Source organism: Lissotriton helveticus, assembly GCF_964261635.1.
Source record: "Lissotriton helveticus chromosome 1_1 unlocalized genomic scaffold, aLisHel1.1 SUPER_1_unloc_41, whole genome shotgun sequence".
In the NCBI taxonomy this organism is placed as follows: Eukaryota; Metazoa; Chordata; class Amphibia; order Caudata; family Salamandridae; genus Lissotriton; species Lissotriton helveticus.
This window is the reverse complement of record NW_027611683.1, coordinates 254876-282842: the sequence shown is the minus strand read 5'-3', so window position 1 is coordinate 282842 and position 27967 is coordinate 254876. Positions and strand designations below refer to the sequence as shown.

The 27967-nt window shown below is 46.8% G+C and overlaps 1 long non-coding RNA gene across 2 annotated transcripts in view; it reads left to right on the top strand.

The window, feature by feature from the left end:
* LOC144806046 (uncharacterized) overlaps positions 1 to 27967 on the top strand; it is a 190973-nt gene that overhangs the window by 23913 nt on the left and 139093 nt on the right. The window contains exon 3 of one of the 2 annotated variants that reach the window (XR_013605670.1): positions 7102 to 7258. This is a non-coding gene — a long non-coding RNA (uncharacterized LOC144806046). Of the gene's footprint in view, positions 1 to 7101; positions 8959 to 27967 lie in introns of those variants that run through there. The other variant, XR_013605669.1, reaches the window with a different exon arrangement.

Here is a 27967-nt window from a genome sequence, read left to right as displayed (position 1 = left end):
TGCGCAATGGATATTGCGACAACGGCATTTCGTTCTTTGGCTGGGGCGGCAGTCCTCCGCCGCCAAGGGTGGCTCAAGGCTACTTGGTTTAGGCCTGAAATTCAAAACAAGGTCCTGGATCTTCCCTTTGATGGGGAAGCATTATTTGGCAAGCTTGTTGACGACACTCTTCAGGACATAAAAAAGGACACAGAGACTGCCAGGTCCTTGGGGACCCTTCAATACAGAAAGTCTCCTTTTAAAGGATCCCGAGGTAGAGGTGGTAACTACAGAGGATCCTATCACCAACAGCAACGCTATTCCACCACGGGCTCAGGTTCCCAGCAATACCATCAGCCTTATCAACAGCGGCAAGGCCAGTCTACCAACTACTCCAGGCCTTACAATAAGGGGAAACAGGCTGGACGAGGACGAGATTCGTCCAAACGCCAATAGCGGCCTCCTGGCTCTTCCTACTGGACCCTCCTTCAAGAGATCATCATTTGGAGGCAGGTTCACCAAATACCCTCACAACTGGTCCAGGATAACATCGGACCGTTGGGTGCTCAACATCATTCGGAAAGGGCATACCCTGGAATTCACGCAAGTCCCTCCAGCCAAGCCCCCGGCAGCCATTCCATCGCAACACCAGCGTCTCCTGCGGCTCGAGGTCCAACAGATGCTCGGGAAAGGAGCGATAGAGCCGGTCCCTGCAAACCAAAGAGGACAAGGATTTTATTCCAGGTTCTTCTTGGTGAAGAAGACGGAAGAAAAGTGGCGCCCCATTTTAGACCTCAGGGAGCTAAACACCTATCTCATCTCCCTGTCCTTCCGGATGGTCTCTCTCCAGGACATCTTGAAGCTCATCAACCAGGGGGATTTCATGGCCCCGCTCGATCTCGAAGATGCGTATTTCCACGTTCCGATTCACCCATCACACAGAAAGTTTCTGTGATTCACAGTAGCCAAGAGACATTTTCAGTTCAGGGTCTTACCCTTTGGACTCCGTTCAGCCCCAAGAATTTTCACAAAGGTGCTGGCGCCAGTAGCAGCTTTCCTGCGAAGGAACCATTTCCAGGTCTTCCCCTACCTGGACGACTGGTTACTGAAAGCTCCGTCCAGAGAGGCAGCACTGGAGGCTGTTCAAGCTTGTACCAATTTGTTTCAAAATCTGGGGCTCACTCTGAACAACGAGAAGTCTTCCCTGCTCCCGTCCAGGAAGGCTCGCTTCCTGGGAGCCATCTTAGATTCCAAGCTCTCAAGAGCCTTCCCTACTCAGGAAAGGAGAGACAAATTACAAACCCTGGCTCAGGACTTGCGCACAAAAAAGTGTCTTTCAGTTCGCCGCTACAAGTCTCTGCTGGGGGTGATTTCATCGTGTATCCCACTAATTCCCCATTGCAGACTAAGGATGCGTCCTCTGCAGGAGCAACTAGACAACCAGTAGCAGCAGGTCCACGGTTCATTCGAAGACAGAGTGATGATCACTCCAAGCATGAAGGAAGCAGCTTTATGGTGGGTGTTAGAATTGGGGGTCTCTGGTTGGCGCAAGTATGCACTTGTGACAAGCAGGGACCCTCTCCTCTAAGTAGGGGCAAAGGATGACCCCTTAGAATTACCCTTGCTCACCCTCTAGGTGCGTGGCGTGAGCAGCCAAGGCTATTCTTCAGGCGTTATTCAGATAAGCATTTGTAATCACACACACAGTAAAATACACCAATCCCCCCACAAATGGACACCAGGCTGTGAATATATAAAAAATACGCTTCTTTATGTAAAAATATATATATGTATCTCAGCAGACTTATCACAAGACCAAATAACGTTTTTGTAGCACCACAGATTGTAAATAGGCACTTTTCTTCTTAGTTGCAGTTCAAAAATAGTTTGTTTACTTTACTTCAGGGAATAGTTCTTTTGGTGTTCTCTCCTCTTAAAAGATAGTCTCTCACGCACTTTGGTGGCTTTGGGACCCACTCCGGGCCTTCGGCGTGCTTTGCAGCGCCCCTCCTGCCTTTGACGGTGAAACTGACTCAGCCCCTACCGCGGCTCACGCATCGGGCGGGAGCACGCCTGTGCCGGGCCCGGCTCTTCCTCTCGGCTCGAGGACAGAGTCAAATGCGGGCCGGCCCAGCGGTGCGGGAGGACTCGAGGGACAGCGCGGCAGGTAGGAGCAAGCTCGGAGGCCCTGACGGGGAGTACTGATGGAGCACACAGCTCTTACTCACCCGTGGGGGCTCCGGGCACACGGAGACTTCTCTGCTCAGCTCCAAGGCAAGGAGCGATGACGGGGAAAACACAAGTTGCGGGCCCCGAGCCCGGTGGTGATTGATGAGCACTTCTTCTTCACGTTGGCGAGGGTCAGCACAGGCTTGTGCGACCCTGGCGATTGGGGGCACTCTTGGATCTTGACGCCAGCGGGCGTATGCAGTCAGGCAGGCGCGGCCCGCGACCCTCGGCACAACGGTGCGGGGGGTCTCCTCAGCGGGGGCGGCGCGGCCTGACGAGCCTCCAAGATCGCAAAGCGGGGTCACAGGGCACGGTCTGTGCAGCTGTCGACCCGGCGTAGATCGCGATCAGTAGAGGGAATTCCGGCGGGAGGGGGGAGAGCGTCTCAGGGCACTCCAGTAGCAGGCAAGGGGCAGAGGAGCAGGAAGCCAAGCCTGGGGGCAGAGAGCGACTCCGATCGGAGCGAGGCTCTCACAGGACAAAGGCAGGCAAGCTCCCGAGTGCCACAGCCCTAGGAGGGGCGATGAGGGGCGCGGTCTGGCTCCAGCGGGATGCACACACGGCTCGAATGTCAGGACGAGCAAAAGCACCAAGGATCCACTAGTCCTGGGGTCCAGATCAGGGGGCAAGCTCAATCAAGCCCTTGGAGAATGTTTAGAGTACAAAGCAGCAAAGTCTTTCCTCAGCAAGTCTTCTCCTCTCCTCTCTCAGCAAGGCAAGCAGCAGGCCAGTCCTCCCAGCGTCTCTTCTCCTTCTAGTCGGGTAGAGGTCCTTTGTGGTAAAACAGGATTCTAATTTACAAGGAGCAGGGCTCCTACTTTTATACACAGTTTCTTTTGTTCTCACAGGCCAGGGGGGCCTTTGCATAACTGCTCTCAGCCTCTGAGCACTTGTTGGGGGTACTTCTGGCTTCTGCTTTCAGTGTGTGGGCAGGCACATCAGCCGCTCCCCAGGGGGGCGGAGCCAGCATTGTGTGGACAGGGGCAGCCAGGAGTACTTTGTTGACAGGCTTCGCCCTTCCTGGGCCAGGTGCAGGCTGAGTCATCAGTCTCTCCCCAGGGGGGCGGAGCCAGCATTGTGGTGGCAGAGCACAGCCTGATGCATAGTCCAGGGAAACTCCCACCTCCCACTAAAGTGTAATCCTGGCATTCACCACCTGTCATCCCCCAGCCCTGTCACTCACACAACCCAGACAGTCAGATACACATCCAAGCAGAGGCGGGCTGAAATGGTTAGGCAAGCAAAGGCTAATTTTCTAAAAGTAGCATTTGCAAACACAGGATATTAAAATAAACTTTACTAAAAGAAGTATTTTATTATTCTGAGTTCAGGCATACTAAACATTAATTTCTACCATGTTCCCTGAGCCTGCTGGGATTATAGAGTGTAATAATTCCAGCAGCCCATCTGGCCTAAAGGGAACAGGTAGCCTTACAATAGTGAAAAACGAAATTGGCAGTAATTCACTATTAGGACATGCCACACACATCAGAGCATGTCCTACCTTACACTTACAATGCACCCTGCCCTGGGGCCTACCATAGAGGTGACTAATATGAAGTTAAGGGAAGGTTTAGGGGCTGGCAAGTGTGTGCACTTGCCCAGCCAGCATGACAGTACCAGACTGCACGCAGGTTCTGCAATGGCAGACCCTAGACACATTTTTAAAAGGCTGCTTCTGTGGGTGGCGCAACCAGCGCTGCAGGCCCACTAGCAGTATTGGCATTTACAAGCCCTGGCACTCCTGGTGCACTTTACTGGGGACTAACAGTAAATCCAATGAACCAATCATGGACATCAATCACAGAGCACTTGCACAGCGGCACGGGTTGGCCGTGGCGCAGTGCCCTGAGCAGCGGACACCAGCAAAAACATCTGAGGCACAACAGCAAAAAGTGGAAGGGAAACTCACGCCAAGGTGCCAGGTCTAACAGTGGGCAAATCAAGACAACTTGTCCCAAGGTCTATCCTTCGCAAGCGACTCGTCTCCGCAAGTGATAACAACGGACGCGTCATTGGAGGATTGGGGGGCAGTGATGCAAGACCTGCATGTCAGCGGTCATTGGTCGCCCCAGGAGAAACGCCTCCACATCAACCTGTTAGAGCTATGGGCGATACGACTGGCTCTGCAAGCTTTTCTTCCTCGCCTGCAAGGTTCACATGTGCTTATCAGGACGGACAACACCACGGCCATGCACTATGTGAACAAGGAAGGGGGAACCAGATCTCGTTCATTGTCGCAAGAAGCTCAGCAGATCTGGGAATGGGCGATCCTTCAGAGGGTTTCGCTGAGAGCAGAACACTTACCAGGCGTCCTCAACGAAAATGCCGACAGACTGAGCAGGTCATCCTCAGTCAGCCACGAATGGGAATTGAATCAGAGAGTCTTGGAGGAGGTCTTCAGCCAGTGGGGCAGACCAGAGATCGATCTTTTTGCCACTCCGACCAACAAGAAATGCCGGTCTTATGTAAGCAGGCTTCCCCATCGAGGTTCTCTGGGGAGTGCGCTTTCGATAGCATGGTTGAGGACATTTGTCTACGCTTTTCCTCCCATACCTCTGATCCCACTCATCAGGAAGATCAAGGTGGAGCCGTGCAGGATGATCCTTATAGCCCCTGCTTGGCTGAGGCAGTTCTGGTTCACGGAACTCCATCTGCTCACGATGTCCGAGGGACAAGTTTGGCACCCGGATCCGCAGTCCCTACACCTGAGTGCATGACTCCTGAGCAGCGAGAATTTATGAACCTACCCATTTCTAGTGAGATTAAGGAGGTCCTTTCTCAGGCAAGAGCTCCTTCTAAGAACAGGACTTGACTTGACTTGACCGTCTTAACTGGAAGAGATTCTGTTGCTGGTGCAAGAAAGAATTATTTACAACAAGGGGTGGTGATGGACAGAGTCTCTGAATTAAGCAGAGTACTCTCACCCAGTCAAGAGATCAGGGCTAGATCCAACACCGTTTTTTAGCTCATTGCACCATCCCAGTTTCAGAACCTGGCTGTATGCAAATTAGTCTGTCCCTGGCCCAGTGCATCATGGGAACAGGGCAGACCAGACTACAAAAGCCAATTCTTACACTGGGAAGGAAACAAGCTTCCGGGGACCGGTTTCTGGCATTACAGCCGTCTTCGGCCCGGCTTGCTTGAATCCTGATGGTGCAATGAGCAAGGGACTCACATCTGAGTATACCCTTCCACGCTTAGGGTGGACAAAATTATTTACAACAAGGGGTGGTGATGGACGGTGTTGGATCTAGCCCTGATCTTTTGACTGGGTGAGAGTATTCTGCTTAATTCAGAGACTCTGTCCCTCACCACCCCTTGTTGTAAATATTTTTGTCCACCCTAAGCGTGGAAGGGTATACTCAGACATGAGTCCCTTGCTCATTGCACCATCAGGATTCAAGCAAGCCGGGCCGAAGACGGCAATTTCTAAAGGGATTGTTCAGAGTTTATCCATCAGTGAGACCACCGCCTCCAACATGGCATCTGAATCTAGTCCTTTCTCAGCTCATGAAGGGCCGTTTGAACCAATCCATCGTTCTGACATGAAATACCTTTCATGGAAATTGGCTCTCCTCCTCGCTCTCACGTCGGCTAGGCGTGTTGGTGAATTACAAGCCTTGACTATCCAAGAACCTTTCCTTCAATTCAAGAGAAACACTGTCATCATGAGAACTAACCCGAGGTTTATGCCTAAAGTCCCCTCAGACTTCCATTTGAATTAGCCGGTCATTCTGAAGGCGTTCTTTCCTCAACCGGCTACACCAGCAGAGAGGGCATTACATTCGCTCGATGTGCAATGGTGTTTGAAATTCTACTTGGAGCGTACTAAGAGTTTTCGGAAAACCTCTCAGTTATTTGTTGCCTTCGGAGGTCCAAGCAAGGGCCGTCCTCTTTCCAAGCAGGGCATTTCCAGGTGGATCACGAGTGCCATTCTGCATTGTCACACTGCTGCAGGAAAACCTCTGACTGGAAAGGTTCGAGCGCATTCCACGAGATCTGTGGCTTCTTCTACAGCCCTCTTCGCAGGGGTACAGATCAAAGACATTTGCAGAGCTGCTACCTGGAGCAGAGTTCACACATTTACCAGGCATTACTGCTTGGAGTCCCTACAACAAGGTGATGTGGCAGTAGGACAGGCTGTCCTGAGGAACCTCTTCCAATGAGTGGTGAGCTTTCCATTCTTTCCCACCTTCCGTCTTTCACATTTTGTTTCTTTATGTCATGTTGCCTATTGCTATATTGTGATGATGCAAAATGTGGTTCTGTTACTAACTGCTTGCTACTCTGATACAAAGCATGGGAATCTATGAAAGTTCCAATACTGGGGTAAGACAACAAGTTACTTACCTGTAACTTTGGTTCCCCAGTATTGGTAACTTTCATAGATACCCGTGCGCCCGCCCACCTCCCCGAGGAAAGCTCAGCCTACAACAGATATGGTGTCTAAGTACACAACGGCTACGAAAATCTGAGGCTCTGAGGTTCCGTCAGGAAGGTTTTAGGGGGTGAGGCACTTCTGATTGGCTGAGGCCTGAGTTTGGTCTCTTTTACACAAAGAGGGTGATATGCTACAAAAGGGAATGAGGCCTAGGCCTTTTTCCTTGGTCTTTTGTACCTACAGCTATGGTATTTTTGTTACCGAGACTCCCATTCCGACGACGGGGAATGATACAAAGCATGGGAATCTATGAAAGTTACCAATACTGGGGAACCAAAGTTACAGGTAAGTAACTTGTTTTCTTCCATCCAAGTACTCTCATGCTACCATTCTACACTCTGCTCTGTCTGAAAAACAGCTCAACATTTTCAAAATTCTGCATTGATTTGGCTTGTAAATTATATTTTTGGAAATGTACATGTATTAACTATTTAATTTTAATACTATAGGTGATTGAAATTACGGATGAAGAAAGCAAGATTTAGCACTAAGCAACTGAATGTCAGCACCATAAGAAGGATTATTTTGAAAAACTGAAGGACATCCAGCATTCTACGTTTAAACAATTTCCAAAAATCTAAGTGTGGCGAGGAAAGTACTATACCTGTAAGTGAAGTCTCTAATTTTGCATTTCATTAACCCAGAGCAAAGCCATATCTGTGCACACAGCATCAGAAATAATGTAGAAAGACCACTTCTGAAATATTATCAGAAAGACAAATTGCCTCAGCATGACAGAATAACGTTAATCTAAAGCATCATGTAATTCTAGAGAGGAAGCACACACTACATAAAAGAAAGTTACAACTAAAGGTTTCTTCTGGATACCATCAAAGAAAAGACGCTGAAAGAAGACTCCGAAGCTGACACGTTAACAACCAAAAGATTAGAAAATCACCTTTGTTCAACAACCATTTTTAACAAGTTACCCAAGTTTGAGACTATCTGCCTCGGGATATGACACCTTGACCCACTCTGCTCACTCTTGCGAAAACCTTAAAAATTCACCACTATATTGTGTTCATGACCATCTCAGATTGTTTCCTTTTTATTGTTTACTGTTCTGTAATTCTATGTAAATCGCCTCAACATTATCTGTTGTGCAGGAGTGATATGTAAAACTGTTAAATATAAAAATGGATTAAAGGAGCACCGTTGCGCTATATCTAATGTAAATAATATCCTCATCCTCAGAACTACAAACCTTAACCTTACACCAAACATAGAAAGGGTAGAAGGAACTGATGTTCTGCGACTAATGATCCACAATAGTATTCTGCACGTTCTAACGCCCTCAGTTACTGCCATTACACCAGTGCAAAAAGGTACTTATCAGTTTAATCATTAAATATCAGAGTAACACCTTATTACTGCATTGCTAAGATCCTATACAAATAGATTTGAGAAAAACTTCAGTCACAAATTAAGTTGCTGCCGGAGAGGCTATTACCTAAAGACTTTTTGCTCAATTCAAGTGTTGAGAAGATTACACACAATTTCTTTTAGAGATAAGTGCTGAACATTATCTAAACAAGCCCGACTCTAAAATCGAGGCAAAATAACCGAAGTTAGGGAAAAAAGTTACCTGTGCCCAAAAAGATACAGCTATAAATCTTATCTCACAGAATTTGACAGAATGCACACATGGGGAAACCACTCTCAGTGCAAAGTATGCCAAAAAAGTTTGAAGCGTAAATCTTATCTCACTGAGCATATGAAAATCCACACTGGGGGAAAACACTCTCCGTGCAAAGTATGCCAAAAAAGTTTCAGGCGTAAATCTTATCTCACTGAGCATATGAGAATCCACACTGGGGAAAAACCTTTTCAGTGCTCTGAATGTCAGAAAAGGTTTAGTATCAAACCGAGTCTATATCGACATGAATTAACCCACTCTGTGGAAAAACGTTATCAGTGCTCTGAATGCCCAAAACATTTCAAACTTAAATAACTTATAATTGCACATGTGAGATTACACACTGGGGAAAAACCTTATCAGTGCTCTGAATGCCAGAAATGTTTCAATGAAAAAAGACATCTCACGCTGCATATAAGAACCCACACTGGGGAAAAACCTTATCAGTGCTCCGAATGCCCAAAAGATTTCAAACTTAAATCACTTCTAACTGCACATGTGAGATTCCACACTGGGGAAAAACCTTATCAGTGCTCTGAATGCCACAAATGTTTCAGTCAAAAAAGCAATCTCACTGAGCATATAAGAATCCACACTGGGGAAAAACCTTATCAGTGCTCTGAATGCCAGCTATGTTTCAGTCAAAAAAGCAATCTCACTGAGCATATAAGAATCCACACTGGGGAAAAACCTTATCAGTGCTCTGAATGCCACATATGTTTCAGTGAAAAAAGCAGTCTCACTCAGCATATAAGAACCCACACTGGGGAAAAACCTTATCAGTGCCCTGAATGTAAAAAGTTCAATCGGGTCGGGGACAATCGATATTTGCCCGGCGGTATTGCCTCTGTGACCCTCTAGTTATTAAATCAAATGAAGAGGCAGGCGCTGGAGACTGGAAAGCAGGAAACAAGGTTTTTTATTCTCTCCGGAGGAGAACACAACGAAACGGACAGAAGGTATCGTTCTGAGGTGCTCTAACTGTATTCCTGAGGCCTGGCCTCTTATACACACATTTATGACTTTATTGTAGATTACACATACATGTTAAAGCTTTGATGTACGGAAAAGACATTCTCGGAACTCCCCTTTGGGCCCGTTCCCATACACATTTACAGTTGAAGTCCCCACCCTAGTCACAACAGGTGATGAGCATCGCGCAGCTGGATAATCCGCCGATTCACGGAATGTGGGGGGTTTGATCGGGTCTCATGGGGTGGGGGCTTTGATCAACCCGGGGATTCTTTGATGGGGGAAGCTTTCTATTGTACGGGGAGGGGCAAGGATGGTATCGGCAGAGCTGGGTGTCGGCTTGGGAACGGGGAGGACAAAACGGGCACACGGGGAAAAAGGGGGTTTGCATCTAAGGGCCGGAGATCATGAAAGGAAAGCAGGGAGGTGTCGCGCTGGGAACAGGATGAGGGCCTGGGGCAGAGCAGCGCCGAAGAGGGGTTTATGACTCAAGGCAGGTGCAAGCAGGGGGTGGTCAGCGTGCAGGCTTAGCGAAGGCAAAGGGCTATGTCAGGGGCCAGCGGCATGCAAAAGGGTTTGTTCTGATCGGGGCATCTTAAAATGGCGGGCGCGCACGACAAAAGTGTGGCATCAGGGGAAGAGGCAAGATGGCGCAGATAATGTTCACCAAAACGTACTAATTTTCAACAGTCCTCCCTTTAACATATTCAAGACATCTTGCTGGTTCATTTTCTACTCGGGTCTATTGTGGTGGGCATGAGAAGGAAAACGGTAGGAACCCTAGATGGAAAAAGTGTAAACAATACATTTTGAGATTTCTAGTTTTTAGGGGGTGGGCCTATTTGATAAACTTTGATAAACTTGTTCAGCAGGAAAGTCATAGGAATGTAATACAAAAAACTGTTCTGTAGCGAGCAGCAAGTACATATCATAACGTGAACTGGCAGGTTATTACATATTTCAGATTCGGATTGGAGCAGGATCAATACAATGGCGGCTGGGAGAGAAATGAGGCATAGCAAAAACGGTGATTGTGGATGTCAAATGTTCGAAGTTTTACGCGTTCTCATTGTTCTTTGTGGTCTTTCGTTGGCGCTGTTGAGCACCGGCGGTGGAGCTACGAGTCCAGCTCTGTTCTAAGTTCTGCGTTGCAGGGCACGACCCTTTCCTCGCGTTTTTGGTCGGTAAGGTCCTTTTCGCCTTGTGTCCTTTGAGGTGATTGTCAGAAAGTTCCGATGGAAGAAGAGCGTTCAAAACAGTCCATAGGGTAGGTCAGAGGAAAAAGGGGGATGGAGCAAAGCCAAATTGGGAACAAACTAGGGGAACGAGAGACTTCAAATAGGCGGGCGTGTGACAGAATTCAGAGAGCGGGGACTTGTCGACAGGCACTGGACGTCGAGCAGGGGCATCAGGTCGACCCTTTCTTTTCATGCTGTCGAAAACAGTGCCTCGTCCTGCAGCTCTTTTCTGTCGTGGTCTCGCCTTGGCTAATGTCGCAGGTGTTCCTTAGTCTGCAGTCAGGCCTCGTGCTCCCACATCCGGTCCTTCTCTCCTCCAACAGCAGTACCCTTAAACAAGTTTGAAAAGACAGTCTTTAGAAAATTTGCAGATGGAGATAATCAAAAAAGTCTATTTCTCTCCCAGCTCCAGGCAAAGAATGAAAATGCTCGTTCTCACAACTGGCATATGAAATGACCGGTGACGGGCCTGTTGGATTTACTTATGACTTTCCTTCATAATTAGTTCACGACAGTTCATCTGATGGTGACCCACCTTCGTGAGACGAACCTGGCGAAGATATGCTGTTCTCTAGAGTTTTACATTTACAAAGGGTACTGTGAGTCATCAACATGGTACTACACAGGTATTTTGCTGAGAGACGAACATGACTAAAACATCTCCTTTCTATAGATGCATCCTGCTTTTAAACTACTATGGGGTTCATTTCGGTTATTTCTTTACCTTGGGCTAATCTGTTAACCTTGTAAAACATCATTCTGGATCCTACGTAACCTTTTACAGCCCGATTACTTAATCAGGAAGGACAGGGGTTTTATGGGAAACAACCAGGGACATATACAGGGGAGGTAACGGGGGTGATCATTTTTTCGGCTTGGGTATTGCGACAATTCGGGGAGGGGAGGGTCGCGTATTCTGAGGTCCTTGTTTTATACTATAGGAGCCGTTGACATGTAGTTCCCTTATTTCGGGTCAGATTAGGGAACCTCTGTCGTCTTACCTGTCCTTTCCCTTACGGCCCCACCTGGGTTCATTGACTTCTAGCGGAAAAGGAGAGGTAACGACGCGGTCTCAGGGTGATTGTATTAAAGACAAGTTTTTGTGCAAATACTGACGGTATTTGAAGCCAATTAGGTGGGGTGCTAGGGGTGGCAGTCTGCCAATTTCGGGGCTAACCACTCGGAAGAGTGGGAGTGCAGAAATAGAGAGAGAGAGAGAGAGAGAGAGAGAGAGAGAGAGAGAGTGAGAGAGAGAGAGAGAGAGAGAGAGAGAGAGAGAGAGAGTGCAACGGCAGGCTAAATAGTACACGTGCAACAGAGAGGGTGGCAGTGTATTCAAGAAAGGCTATTTAGTGCATTACACAGTAAAGGGCATTCGCGGGTCTGCGTTAGGATCTTGTAATCATGCAGTTTGAGCATTAGACAGGGTAGAGGGGACGCGCCTTGAGAAGAAGGAAAGAAGAAAGGAGGTACCATTTTGTCGCACTTCTCGCATTCTCGGTCCTTCGACCAGTTGGGTCGACGCCTCAGTCACACACACACATTCCCTCATAGTTTCGCATCATACGTGACATGGGTTCATTCGTCCGGTCTGGTTTAAGGGTGATCACTTTGTATCAGGGTTGTGCTAATTTTTCGGGTTTGTTCGGTACGTGAGTAGTCTGCAGGCATGCTTAGACGCCACCTTGCGGCGCTAGTCCGTTTCGTGCATTAGACATGGCAAGGTTTCGGATCTTCGCCACACCTCGGCTGTAATCTCTGATGTAACCTGCAGAGGGAGGAAAAAAGGGGGGGGGTGGGAGACAGCATTCGCGCACATTCAAATACATGGATTCATAAGTCCTTTACTTACCTCTTACTCGTCTTTCCTCCTCGGGGCAGGGTCCCTGGGGATATGGTTTCTGGAGTCGAGGGGGGGTAGTGTGTTCATATAGGTCGTGTGCGGGGAAACGTAAAAAGGAAACCAGAGGTGCCTAGTGCGAGGTATCTAGTCAAAAGGATGTATCTCACTATCGGGGTCCTTAAACCTCTTTCAACGCTGTGGCGTTCTAAGGTTCTTCGGTTCTTGGGCCCCTGATACTTTGGAACGTGGTACTTTATAATATTTACATTATTTTATTTCTTTTTCCTTTTACATTCCCTCATTTACACCGTTCGTTTTACCCATCCTTGGAAGTCAAGGTCTTCCTCTACGCGAGAGTTCATGGGTCAGTTGCGTACTTTGAAGGCGGAGTGTCGTGTTGTTGATCCGATCCGTCCTCCAGGGCTGGGTAACCATCTTCCTTTAACCTTAAAGAGAGAGCAGAGTAGGGTGCACAGAAAAAAACTTTCCCACCGATCCCACATTTTTTTTTAAAATAAAGCATGCAATACCCGTCCATAGTTTCAAAGACTTTATTTTGCAAAATCATTTCAGCATATGGATTATGAGGGTGCGGTCGTATTTGGCCGGTCGTGGCAATGGCTAAAGTGCATACAGTGGGGGGTTTCGCTTGCAGCAATAAAAACATCGGAAAGTTTTACTCGTTCATTTGTAAGTAACTAAAACGTCTATTAATTGGTTGGGGGTTCGGGGGCATTTATTTTCCTATATGCATACCGTACGTGAGCGTCGTAAATGAGGTTTACATCAGTTATAAAAATATAATACATTGTACATTTGTAATCAACATTTGTAACGGGGATCCTTTCATACTGTTCGTCGTGTGAGTTCTCCTTGTCTTTTCTAGCCAAGTGTACAAAGGATCATATAAAATCTCAGAACATCAAGTTTATATTAGTGCGAAGGAACACCACGAGGTGTTCGTAAGTTCCGATTGATACCAGCGCCATTTTGGGCGGGGCCGGCACAGTCCGGAAGCAGCATCAGGGGGAAATGTTTCCATTACTGGCAGTTTGGACCAGAGTCCTTTTCGGCAGTTCTAGAATTCACGCTAACAGAAGGTGTGGCAATGTCATGTTTGTTTCGTTGGCGATCAAGGCAGCCGTCCCTTACCGGAAACCTGCAAAGGCCGAAGGTTCCGCCGGGGACCCCTGTATGATCTTCAAGGCTGCGGAGATGCCGTCGGAGACGGGGGCCCGTGCTCCATGGGACAAATGTTCGAGTTATATGGCTGGCCAAAGTTACTCTAGTGGCCGGGGCCCGCCTTCCAGCGGATCCAGACGCCATTTTGAGGCCCTACAGGGGCCACTCTCGTCGAGTTTGCAAGAATGGAAGAGATCCTTCGGAGTGGAAGGAAGAGGTCCCTGTTTTGTGTGAGCGGGACGTTCAGCTGGGGTGCAGCTGTGATGCCCCCACCTGGGGGGCGAGGGAGACTCGTTCACATCGTCTCCCTCTCCCGGTGCACTCCATGCCGCTCCCTCTCATCGCCCCGCATGAAGGTCTCCCCACATCCGGTGTTCCCCAAGTGCCACCACTGTACGTTCGGTGCTGCGCAAGTACTGGGGTGCCACCATTGCACGTTCGGTGCTGCGCAAGTACTGGGGTGCCACCATTGTACGTTCGGTGCTGTGGAAGTATTGGCACCATCGCCTGACTGGGGGTGTTCGGCGTCGGGCCGGGGGCTGGGAAACCTCCTATCGGTGGAGGTGGGAGAGGCTCGTCCGCGTCGCCTCTCCCTCCCAGCCCAACCTGGACAAATTGCTGTGGAGGCACGTGCAGGACATCCCGCCGTCCAGGACTGCTGCGGCTGTGACGGAAGAGAAAAGGAAGAGGTGCCTCGTTCTCCTCCGGACATGTGGCGGGACTACCTCAGTCCTTCCAGGCCCGTTGCGGCCGGCCAAGGAGACATGTGGCGGGACCACCTGCAAATGCCCAGGCTGCGGGCTCCTGCCTCTCCTCCGGCTCCCCCATACGTCAAGATTTCCTGACCAAGAGTTGGCGGCCGGGCTCGCCTTATATGGGTTGCCGTTGGTTGGGCGTAGCCGTAACCCTGCCCTACTTTGGAAGGTTCCAGAATGGGGGGGGGGGGGCGAATGTTCTGTTTGACTTTCATTTTCTACAGTTTATCGTTATTATTCCTTGTTTGTTGTGTTAAATTAAAAGTTCAAGTTCATTAATGGTCTACGGATTTTTTTTTTACCATTTCTTTCTTTCCAGGTTGCTTTTATGCTAAGTTTCTGCTAACAGAGGTCGAGTAACACGGAAACACGTGTAGAGGGATGACGCAGATTTGTACATTACATACACACAAACTCAGACGGGGGACAGTACAAGTACGACATACAAAGACCCAAGACAAATATAAAAACAGTTATTGGTCATAATTATCTCTTTCCGTCTGTGAATTTTAAACGAGGCTGGGTTCCCGTCTTGACATTGCCCGACCTAGGAGAACTTGAGCATGCCGCTGAGATTTTCCTGGCGAAATCTGTGCCATCGGGCATAATCAAACGTGGTAGTTCTGTCTGGTCTGTCTATGTAAGTCGGGTTCTTCTTTGTCTCGCGCCTTTTCTCGTACTGTCGGTCTGTCGTTCTTGTCGGCCCTTTGCCTTTACTCACGCTCAGTAGAGTCGGGCATTGGGCTTTCCAGTGTCCGACATACCTACAAAAAGCGCATTGGTCTGACCCTAAGTCTGGTCGTCCTTTGCATAGTGTCGGGGGATAAGTCGTGGGTAGCGGTGTCCTAGGGTTGTCCTGTCGGTATATTTCTCTACTTTGTTTGTCCTCGTCTTTTCTCAGTCGTTGCATAGCCTCTCTGCGCCACATACCGAGACTGTCGAGCATAATTGGCGTTGTCTTATTATTTCGAAGGGCTATTTCTAACGTTTCTATTTTATCAAGGTCAAAGGATCCTGCCAGTGGCCACTGTTTGTCTTGACTCTCTTCGGTATACCTGTGCCATAATTTATTATAAGCTATGGTGACTAACCCATAGTTTATGAACATGTCCTTATTAGGGGTGCCTTCTAGTGGAGCTATATGGTCCACCTCTAACACCCGGTCCGGGCTAAACAGGCTATTTATCAGTGGGGAGAAGACAGACATGACGGCTCGTAACGAGGGACTAAAAAAAGTCAGCACTGCCTATCTTATCACTAGGTGCAAAGACTAGACAGAATATTTCTATTCTACGTTGTTTGCAGGCAGTGAATACCTCATGGACCAAAAAACCAAAAGACCAATAAATAACAATGGGGAGAATGAGTAGGTCCGCAAAGATCTGCGTTACCTACCCTTTTCACTATCTGCAAAAAGGGTGGTCACTTCCCTGTTTGCAGACAGGGAATCTCCAGGAAACAATATTTTTGCGAACAACAGTTCAGTTTCAAGCAATTATTAAGTGGGGGAGAAAGAAAACAAGCACGGCTGCTACCCTACCTATCCTCCACTGCTTGCAAAGAGAGAGAGCCTGTTGTTTCTCCGTTTGCAGACAGTGAATCTCCAAAATAAAAAAAATAAAAATAAAACGAGCAATACTAGTATTTTTGAACAATCAAGCAATCAAACAAATTTTTTTTCGCAACTTGTCGTGGCAACACGACCTTACCCGGACCATGTGGACAGTTTCTTGTCTTCCGAATCCTGCGCCCGATCGTCCTCTTTTTCTCGTATTTCTCACGGCACTCCTGATGGTTCCCAGTCAGGACCGTAGATAACTCGAGAGAGGTCTGTTCGGAACTAGTGAAGTTCGGATGATCGGCTGCCAGACGAGGGTCTATTGGGCAAGAGCTCTCCCGATCGTTGCAGTCGTTCACTCTGTCGTCGGGACCTCTCCCACTGGATCCACGAGTCGCTGATGGGCCCCACGCTTGGGACGCCAATTGTAAAAAGTTCAATCGGGTCGGGGACAATCGATATTTGCCCGGCGGTATTGCCTCTGTGACCCTCTAGTTATTAAATCAAATGAAGAGGCAGGCGCTGGAGACTGGAAAGCAGGAAACAAGGTTTTTTATTCTCTCCGGAGGAGAACACAACGAAACGGACAGAAGGTATCGTTCTGAGGTGCTCTAACTGTATTCCTGAGGCCTGGCCTCTTATACACACATTTATGACTTTATTGTAGATTACACATACATGTTAAAGCTTTGATGTACGGAAAAGACATTCTCGGAACTCCCCTTTGGGCCCGTTCCCATACACATTTACAGTTGAAGTCCCCACCCTAGTCACAACAGGTGATGAGCATCGCGCAGCTGGATAATCCGCCGATTCACGGAATGTGGGGGGTTTGATCGGGTCTCATGGGGTGGGGGCTTTGATCAACCCGGGGATTCTTTGATGGGGGAAGCTTTCTATTGTACGGGGAGGGGCAAGGATGGTATCGGCAGAGCTGGGTGTCGGCTTGGGAACGGGGAGGACAAAACGGGCACACGGGGAAAAAGGGGGTTTGCATCTAAGGGCCGGAGATCATGAAAGGAAAGCAGGGAGGTGTCGCGCTGGGAACAGGATGAGGGCCTGGGGCAGAGCAGCGCCGAAGAGGGGTTTATGACTCAAGGCAGGTGCAAGCAGGGGGTGGTCAGCGTGCAGGCTTAGCGAAGGCAAAGGGCTATGTCAGGGGCCAGCGGCATGCAAAAGGGTTTGTTCTGATCGGGGCATCTTAAAATGGCGGGCGCGCACGACAAAAGTGTGGCATCAGGGGAAGAGGCAAGATGGCGCAGATAATGTTCACCAAAACGTACTAATTTTCAACATGAATGCCAGATATGTTTCATTCGAAAAAGCAGTCTCACTAAGCATATAAGAATCCACACTGGGGAAAAACCTTATCAGTGCTCCGAATGCCAGATATGTTTCAGAGTAAAAAGCCGTCTCACTCAGCATATAAGAACCCACACTGGGGAAAAACCTTATCAGTGCTCCGAATGCCAAAAATGTTTCAGACAAAAATCTCATCTCACTGAACATATGAGAATCCACACTGGTGAATAAAATGATCAGTGCTCTAAATGTCAGAAAAGATTCAGAGGTAGAGATGGTTACAAGTGCCATAAGAAAACACACCATCAAAATAATCAGTTCTCCGAATGCCAGAAAAGCATACATTTTAAACTCAATCTCACTCTACATGAGCAGACGCACACAGGGGGAAAACATTACCAATTTCTGTGAATGCCAGAAATTCCTATTTGATAGGCACAGCCTCACTAACCATAAGCGACTCCATACTGATGAGTGCTCTGAATGGCAGAAAAGCTGCAGAAAAAAACTCTATTTCACCATGAGAAACTCCACACTAGAGAAAATCCTTATGCCATAAAAGGTTGAATCTGAAAGACAGTGTTATGCTTCATGAGCGATCTCACTCTGGGGAAAAACCTTATGAGTACTCGAAATGCAAGCAATGTTTTGGGTACAAATTACTTCTCACTTGACATGAGCGAACTCACACGGGGGAAAAAAGCCTTATGTGTGTTCTGAATGTCAGATAAGGTTTAGTCTTGAATACAATGTCATTTCACATGAGAGAATTCACACTGGACTAAAGCCATATACAGGAGGGGAAAGCCAGAAACGTTATACTCAGAAAGGAGATATCACTAAATATGAGAAATACATCCACACCAGGATCAACTAATTGCCCAAAAAATCACAATAATAATGTCTTAAATTTTACTCCACCCAAAAGGTTTCTACTCACCCTTGTTTCTTAACAAATGACTGATATCTATTTTTTCATGATAAGATTAAGCCTATGGGGAGTTCCTCAGTGAGGAACTCCGCAAAGTGACAAAAAAACTCTGGCGGTTTACGCGGAGTTCCGCAAGCAGCGGAGTGCATAAGGGTCATGCAGTTTGTGGTGATTTCATCCCATGTCGGAGGATCATTTGGCCCTTCTCTTCCAGGAAGTTATGGATCTCTTTGTCAAACGCGTCCCTGTGCCAGAAGTAGGTCGGGGTTGCTACTCCCACTACTTCTTGGTACCCAAGAAGGACAAAGGCCTGCATCCTAGCTTAGTCCTCAGAGACATCAACCGCTTTCTCCGAAAGGAGAAGTTCAGGTTGTTAACCTTGGCTCAGGTCTTGTCTGCCTTCGACCCTGGAGATTTGATGGTAGCGTTGGACTTGCAGGACACTTACTTTCACATCCCCGTCTTGCCTGCCCACCGGCATTACCTACGGTTCACGGTAGGCCACACGCATTTTCAGTTTACCACGCTCCCCTTTGACCTTACCAGCCCCCCTCCCCCGGGTGTTCACGAAAGTGATGGCGGTGTTCGCAGCTCATCTGCGCAGATCAGGGGTTCCAGTCTTCCCCTATCTCGACGACTGGCTGTCGAAGGCTCCCACCTCCAGACTACTGTGTTCTGAATGTCAGATAAGGTTTAGTCTTGAATACAATGTCATTTCACATGAGAGAATTCACACTGGACTAAAGCCATATACAGGAGGGGAAAGCCAGAAACGTTATACTCAGAAAGGAGATATCACTAAATATGAGAAATACATCCACACCAGGATCAACTAATTGCCCAAAAAATCACAATAATAATGTCTTAAATTTTACTCCACCCAAAAGGTTTCTACTCACCCTTGTTTCTTAACAAATGACTGATATCTATTTTTTCATGATAAGATTAAGCCTATGGGGAGTTCCTCAGTGAGGAACTCCGCAAAGTGACAAAAAAACTCTGGCGGTTTACGCGGAGTTCAGCAAGCAGCGGAGTGCATAAGGGTCATGCAGTTTGTGGTGATTTCATCCCATGTCGGAGGATCATTTGGCCCTTCTCTTCCAGGAAGTTATGGATCTCTTTGTCAAACGCGTCCCTGTGCCAGAAGTAGGTCGGGGTTGCTACTCCCACTACTTCTTGGTACCCAAGAAGGACAAAGGCCTGCATCCTAGCTTAGTCCTCAGAGACATCAACCGCTTTCTCCGAAAGGAGAAGTTCAGGTTGTTAACCTTGGCTCAGGTCTTGTCTGCCTTCGACCCTGGAGATTTGATGGTAGCGTTGGACTTGCAGGACACTTACTTTCACATCCCCGTCTTGCCTGCCCACCGGCATTACCTACGGTTCACGGTAGGCCACACGCATTTTCAGTTTACCACGCTCCCCTTTGACCTTACCAGCCCCCCCTCCCCCGGGTGTTCACGAAAGTGATGGCGGTGTTCGCAGCTCATCTGCGCAGATCAGGGGTTCCAGTCTTCCCCTATCTCGACGACTGGCTGTCGAAGGCTCCCACCTCCAGACTACGACGGACTTCCATAATTTGCTGGAGTTAACGTGCTGAAGTCGCACGTGATTCCATCTGTTAAGCTCCTTTTCATCGGAGCGGTTCTGGACACAGCACAGTTTTGGGTCTATCCTCCCTAGCAGCAAGTCCAGTATATTGGGGCTATGATACCGATTTTTCAGCCTCCAACCCGGTGTTCGGTGAGAATGACCCTGAGGCTGCTGGGCCTCATGGCCTCCTGAATCCTGCTGGTGCATCATGCCAGATGGCATATACGGGCTCTGCAGTGGGACCTGAAGTTTCAGTGGGCGCAGCACCAGGGGAATCTTTCCAATGACGTTCAGATTTTGGAGGGGACTGCAAGTCAGTTGCAATGGTGGTTTACGAACCAGGATTGGGTCAACAGCAGATCCTTCTCCCTCCCCCAACCTGAGTTCACAGTAGTGACGGATGCGTCACTCCTGGGTTGGGGCAGCCATATGGGAATGGTGGAGATCAAAGACCTCTGGTCTCTGGCGAAATCCAGGCACCACATCAACCCTCTGGAGCTCCGGGCGATTCGTCTTGCACTGAAGGCATTCCTTCTTTCTGTCAAAGGAAGAGTGGTGCAGGTGTTCTCGGACAACACCACCGCCAAGTGGTACTGCAACAAACAGGGCAGGGTGGGGTCGTGGACCGTATGTCAAGAGGCTCTTCGCCTTTGTTCATGGCTGGAACATCAGGGCATATCTCTGGTGGTTCAACACTTAACAGGTTCACTGAACGCAAGGACGGACAAACTCAGCCGCCAGTGCATGATGGATCACAAATGGCATCTTCACTCGAAGGTCGTGCTAGGTCTCTTTCAGTAGTGGGTTGAGCCTTGGTTAGATCTATTCGCCACCAAAGAGAACGCTCAATGTCAGCAGTTCTGCGTGTTAGAGTTTCCAAAGCGGCTCTCGCTCGGCTACCCTTTTCGTTGCGAGTGGAGTTGCGGCCTCCTGTACCACTTCTGCCAAGATTGCTGAAGAAGATCAAACGCGATCAGTCCCAAGTCTGGTACCCCGAGCTCTTGAGCTTGGCCATCAATCCTATTGTTAACAGATTTCTGAAGTGCATTACTCATCTCTTTCCTCCTTCTCCTTTCGTAATACCCTAGTGGGAGTTGACCTCACTTATCTTATGTGTGCTCCCTTTGAGCGCCTACATAATTGTCCTCTTCGCCTCCTTAGAAGACTAGTTTTTTGCTTGCCATCACCTCTGCTTGCAGGATGAGTGAGCTTCAGGCTTATCCTCCAGACCTCCCTTTCTTGCTCTCCATCCAAACAAAGTAGTCCTCCGTGTAAGCCCTCTTTTCTGCCTAAAGTGATTGCCTCTTTCCACATAGGTCTGACCATCAGATTACCTACCTTCTTCCCACCTCTGCTGTGTTTTTCTCTGCCAGGTGCACAACATATAGACTGTTCACACACTTTCTGTAGTATGCTTTGTTCTGGGCAGATAAACTCTAATCCCCACTCTACTTCTATCCTCGTGTTAGTGCAGCCCGATGTAAACAGTAATTGTAATGTATTTAGATTTACATAACACTTACTACCCCATACGAACTTTGAAGCGCTTTTTCGACGAGTAGCACACTACTCTAGGATCCAAAAATTATTAGTGGTGAATTAATATAGGGAACTATAAAATGTATATGAGAGCTGGACATGTTGGTCTGTTAGTTGGGTTAAAAAAGATTGTGGGGGGATAGAGGGAAGAAGGTTTTGCATTTATATAGCGCTTGCTACCCCTGATGAAGTGTTGAAGTGCTTTTCGGTGAGTAGCATGCTACTCCAGATCCCAACAAGATGAATAGACAGATCAATTATGGTGGGGAGGTTGTTTTATTGTATACACACAACTGTACACAAATTAATAAAATTCTGTTGTAAAGTTGTATCCAAGAGGCACGTATAGTCTCTGATAATATTGTATACAATACTGATAAGTTTTAAGTTGGCTTGCCATAAAGACTGATGCCCCGTAATGTTGATGCAAAGTCATCTGTGCTGGAGTATCTTAGACTCTTGTTGAATTGTACCATCCACCTTGTAGGTACTGCTATTTGTATCATGTCCACGTTGTAGGCAGACACAAACGCCTAAATTGTGCACTATTTATATTAAGCATAATAAGCAAGTAAGTGAGCAGATGACAGTAAGCACTGTACACGCTGTATTAGGTGCTTAGAAGTAGAGTGACATAGAGGGCAATAAACACTCACTAAATCTTTTTTATTATTATTAACAGTCCTCATAAGACCATACAATTCAATACGATGTACAAATAGCCCATTGGGAAACAGTTCAGGCATCATCTGGGGATTACACATCCGAGAAACACAAGTGTCTTTCATGAATACAAATTGACTACTCCTCCAAGGACTGCACTGTATTATTGACACTGGCGAAAAGGCAAACAAGCAGTCAGGAGGCGCACTGATTGTATACCCCCCACCTGACAGGATGGCGACAGACCCCAACCACCTGCAGGGGAAACGTGCCACCTCACTTAATAGCTGCCAGACGCTTTACTATGTAAGCAGACTGGTGGTTTACAACTGCGCCTACATTGGGGCACCACATGTTTTTTCCAGCATAATCTGGCGTGCTCCCCCTGTGTGGGATGACAGCACCCACTGAAAACTGCACCGTTGTGTAGTCTGGGACAGTGCACCTTCCATGTAATTCTGAACTGGGCCTTTAAATACGGTACTATTTTGTGTGCCTATTTAATTCAGGTATACAAAGAATGTGGCACTACTTGTATACTAGGGTAGGACAAGGAAGATTGAATTTCTATGGTGGCAGAAATGTTTTTGTCAAAGTGCTTTATGCCCTAAATACTCCCCCGTACCCTGAACATAATGAGATTATGTAGATTACACCTCTGCATGCCTAATGCTGCCATTTGTATTTCAAGACCAGTGATTAATGTGGCTTTATCAAGTTCAAAGCCATTAGGCGTTCCCGACCTGTCTGATACTTGCATATGGAAAAGATGGGTCATTTGAACCTAAAGATAGAAAAACATATTCATAGGTCACGATTTATGTCTGCATCTAATATAAAACTGTAAATTAGGAGAGGTGATAAGTGAGAAGTTAAAAGGCAGCCGCTAATCGAGCTGCATTTGTACATAGGCCTTCCTATATTATGAGATCTATTCCTGCTTAAGTCTTTAATTGCAATGAATACTTTAATACCCAGGCATGAAGTCATCGTCGAGCTGTTTAGATAATCCACCTGTCTCGCCACCTCTTCCCCACTGCATCCTTAACCAGTGGCCTAGCCAGTGTGCCCTGGGCCCCAAGGCAAGAAAGGAAATGTGACCTCTGCCGTTTATTTGGACTGTGGAAAACAGCAATAATCATTGTTCTGTGGCCCCCTCAGGCCTCTGTTTGAACTGTGACAAACAGCAGTTATCAGGGTTCAGTGGGCCTTTAAGGAATCTGGGACCTGGTGCCACTGCACCTGCTGCACCAATGGGAAGCTGAGCCCCTGCCCTTAACAGCTTCTATTCTAGCCAACTGGAGAACCGAAACAGCCAAGTACTGATCTGGCCATATATGCAGGCATGCAGCCGCCTCTTCCTCTGAAGGGAGTTAAGTCGCATGAAAACAGCATGCGGGAAACAACCATTTTCTGAGGTAACGTCAACCAACACCTCTTCTGTTCCAACCTGAATCCATTTAAAACCAGGGACGAAAAAACGGTTCATCGCCATCCCTTGCTTATCAGAAGGGTAAAACAGATTCATCTAACATTACTGTGTACCACATAACAAATTGTGATTCTGTTTACAAATAAAAGTAGCATGCATATAGAAAGGGGAGGCTTTGGCCAAAATAGCCATTTCCCTACCCATACTTTTAACACATCTTATACAAAAAATGCTAATTACATTGTCATCCGGAAATAGTCATTAGCGCCTACTCATAACCAAATGCCACTTCGAATTGTCTTTCACTTCAAGCTTTCAAAGGTATATTAATATAAAAGCAGTATTGAATTATTTGACGTTGTGTACTCTTACCAAAATTTAAAGCATCAACTTTATATGACACACCATAGAAAAAAGGAGTTGTTTATATACACTAAACCTCCAGAAACATTTGATTAACCAGTAATAAAGTCACGTCTAGCTTAGTTAGTTTATAGTCTTCTTTTTTAAGAGAAATTATTTCACATTGTTACTGGACCTGCATGGCTAAACACTTATAAGGTCCCAAAGGCGAGACCTATTGGCTATGACAATGCTTGTTATTGATGGAGTACATTGAGCTGCAGAACTTTTGTCACTTAAACAGGAAAGCAGCTAAAGCAGTCTCTGGACATAAAATAGGATGTTATCATAATCTTTAGATACATTTTCTGAGTTTCAGGAACAATGTGTGTCTTCTGGGTTTACTCTAAACCACTATAATAAACATATTCAATGCTTTTAGATTTGATCTGTTTGTACTGGTTTCCATTGCAGACTTTAATCTAGATTTAGACCAAGGATCAATTCCACCTATGGCTTTTAAAATCTATTTATCAATGATCTGTATTAGTGTTATCGCAACTAAAACTGTAATAGAACTGATCTGAGAGATGGACCTTCAAGTCTTATGCTCAGTCAATTTATTGAGCAAACTATGGAGTTATAATCTGAATAGATTAGATCCACAAGCATTGCCTGACCACTGTATCTTACATCAATAGATTACTTATCAGCACATTTTCTCTACGTACAATTCAGTCATCTTCTATTTTTCTCGGAGCTCATGCTGGGTCTGTTAGAACTCTTTCAAAAATATGACATTTAAATGTCCCAAAAATCAGGAATTCTAGTTTCAACCCTGGTCAAACCTTAATGAATGCTACACCAAAAGATGCCCTTCTGTTCCTACATTTGATTGTGTACCATGATTCAGAAATGCCATGTTTTTGTTTTTGGAAGTAAAATTCTAAACATATTTATTGTTGCCAGCCGAAACATTATCACTAATTGGGAAGATAACAACAAGTGGTCTTGTGATGCTTGCTGGAATGGAAAGTGTTTATTCAAAAAGTGGATGGAATTCAAGTTTAGGAGACAATTTTACAAAAGTGTATGGATTTTGTATATATTTCAAATTGTTGATCTCCAAAATGGCCTAAATCAATAAATTGAATTGAAATTCAAGTTTATCATTTGAATCCTATTGTTGGAAAAGATGTGATTTTGAACTCCATGAGGCGGTTCCTTTCCAGAAAGCATTCAGGTTGTAATCATGAGTCAAATAATGCTGAGGAGGTTAAAATATTCAAATTGAATTCTAATTACATATGAAATGTTCAATGTTCAATATATTTTTCTTAGTATTTTAATGTTAGGACTTTATTGTTTAAGGAAAATAATTAGTATTTGTTTTTCTATATGTAGAAAGCATTACATTAATGAAATCACTGTATCCCACCTTCTTTCTTTCCTTAACCTGTTCTTTATGAACGTTTCTATTGTTGAACTTTAAAGATTGCCCGAAATTAGGAATTGTGCTCTACATAACTTTGCTGTGTTACAGTATGTTGAGTTTTATGTACTACTTTTGTCTCTTATGTGTATGGCAACTGATGTTTTGTTTTGCTTTAATAACCAGCTTATGTTTATTAGGTTTTATTATTCAATAAAATGTTTCAAACACAACAAATGGTAGTTGATATGTATTTACAACTGCAGCATTTTTATTGTATAGGCAGTTTTAAAGGGGCCAAAAATATGGTCTGTGGGTTGACGGAGGACCACATTGGCATCAGCAAGGAGAGGTTTGGGCAGGTGATTGGGGGTACATGTAAAGTTGGAAGTAGGGGGAACAACGCATGTACATTGTGTGGACTGTGACTCCTGGAGTTATTGTGAGGGATACCACGCTACCCTGTAAATGAATCCCCTAGAGATTATTATCAACAAACTTTATTCAGTTTTATAAAAGAAAACCATAAAAGTCATACATAAAATGATAAAACATCTTCCAAGTTACAGATTGACAAATATAATATGTCCAAGTTAATCAGAACACAAGATAAAAATTCATGAATTACAGCACAGAAGTTAATCGCAGCTTGACCTGAATCTAACAGCGAACCGTAAAAAGTAAAGCGTATGCAAAACAGTGTCATTAGAGAGCAGTTGTAAAAAGATAAAAGCTGGTCTCACCCGCCTAAAACGCGCTTTTTAGGTCTCGCCCTGGAATAAGCATCCAAAGGATGCCTTCCAGGGACGGAGACGTATAGTCACCTTTCTGGAGGGAAGGACGGACGAGAAGGTGCACGCGCTTCTCCCCGGCTGGATTCAGCTGCTTGCACGCGCACACTCACGCATGCGCACATCACAGCCGCGCACATCACAGTCACAGCCACACCTCCGCACCTACACACACACACACACAGAGCAGGCTGTTCACAACACATGCACACGCAGGCAGACACGAGCGCACACATACAGACACACACTACACCTCCCCAGGCCCCCCCCCCTGCCCCCCCCCGCCGCCCGCCGCCCGCCGCCGCCCACACACGAGAGTACACGCACAGACCATCCCCCCCCCCCGCCCCCGCCCCCGCCCCGCCCCGCCTGCAAGCTCTCACTTACCGGCTCGGTGTGCAGGTTCCTGGGCCGTCTTTTGGCACGCCGCAGGGGTCTCCTCACCACTCGGGAGCCCCGTGTTGCCTCTGTTGCCATGCAGTCTGCCCTCGCTCTTTCGCCCGGTCTCTCTGAAGCGCCCCGGGACTTCAGCGTGGAGCCTGCATGTTTCGGACGTCCTCCTCGGCGGTTACTTCCTGTTTCTTTGACGAGCCCCGCCCACGTCCAAACAAAGGCTGCCTGACTTCCAGAGTGCGCCCGCGATTAAGCGACCAAGAACACTCTGCGCCTGCGCGGAAGTGCACGCGCCCGCCTGACGTCACTTGTTTTGCTTGTAAGGATCCTGCGCCCCGCCCGGCACTAGTGCTTGTTTTCCGAGTTTTCCGGGGGGGGCCCTCACTCTCAGCAGAGCCTGCCAGCAAGGAGCCTAAATGGTGCGCACTCGGCCTCGTGAATTAAATGGTGGTACGTACCATCTGCATCATTAATTAAGGGCCCCGGCCTCTTAATTACATGTTGGCCTCACGGACTGCAATCGATAGTGTGTGCCCTTTGGCCAATGAGCAGAGCGAGAGACAAGTTGTAGGCGGGCCTGCGGCAGCGCGGGCAGGCAGTTATGAGAACAGGAAGTTGTCTGGACACCCCTGCTGCTTGCACCGCTTATCAACAGTGCAGCTAGTATTTTGGGGTCACTGCCTGCAGCTTTTCATAAGCTGGCGCGATTCAGCCCCCACAGCCTAATGACGCTAGTGGCCAGGATCATGGCTTGCAATGCCAAACTGTCCGAAGACTTAGGTAATTATTACCCTTTATTTATTTATCTGTCTGACTCTGACCAGAGGCAGGCTGCGCAGTGGTGTGTGCTGGGGCGGGGCTGGGAAGTTCTTACAAAGTCTAGGTTTGAAACTAGCGTGACCACCTCTCTGAGATTTAAAGCATTGCTCCTAAGCTACGGATTATTGCTGACGTTTTCATCTAATTAGTTTGCTGGAAGACATGGGTGCAGGAAGGATTGGGGTGCTAACTGACCCCAAATTAACCAATCTTGACTTAAGAAGACAAATGAACATTATTGTGTCACGTTTACTGTGTGTTAAAAAACCGCAGGCCAACAGTGTAAGGCAATATCGTCTAAGAAATTACTGCTTAAACTTTTAACATGGGTCCCAATGTCTGGTCGGCATTGGTGTGGGCAGTGTCCAGGTGTGAGGTACAAGCAGAGTACCTTTGACTGCATATAACATAACAGTGGCACACACTTTAAAATGAAGTCAATTTAAATAATCAGTATGAAATACATTCTTTTACATAACGAAGCCTTTACCTTTCCCTGCACTGAATGTTTTTTATCACAGCCACCATAGTACATAGAATAATCAGAAGATAAAAGTACGTTATCATCTGTTTTTTATTTTGTTTTATATCTGGAATGTCATATCATTCGGAAGGTTATGAAGTGTTAGTCACGTGCTGGCTGTAGAGCTGCCCTGTTCTTCGTGACATTTCTCTGTAATTTTAGTTAACGTTTTTAATAATACTAATGTGCATACTAGTATTGTTGTGAGCATGAAAGATGAGACTTAATACTATGTAGCCTGCTTGGGGCCAGAGCTCTATATGTTTCATGTTGGTTAGTGCCCTTCCATTTCTAGTGCTTTGCAACTTTATTATGATCTTTTTAGGATTTCTGGTTGTTGCTCAAATGGATCTAATTTCTGATATTTATATATT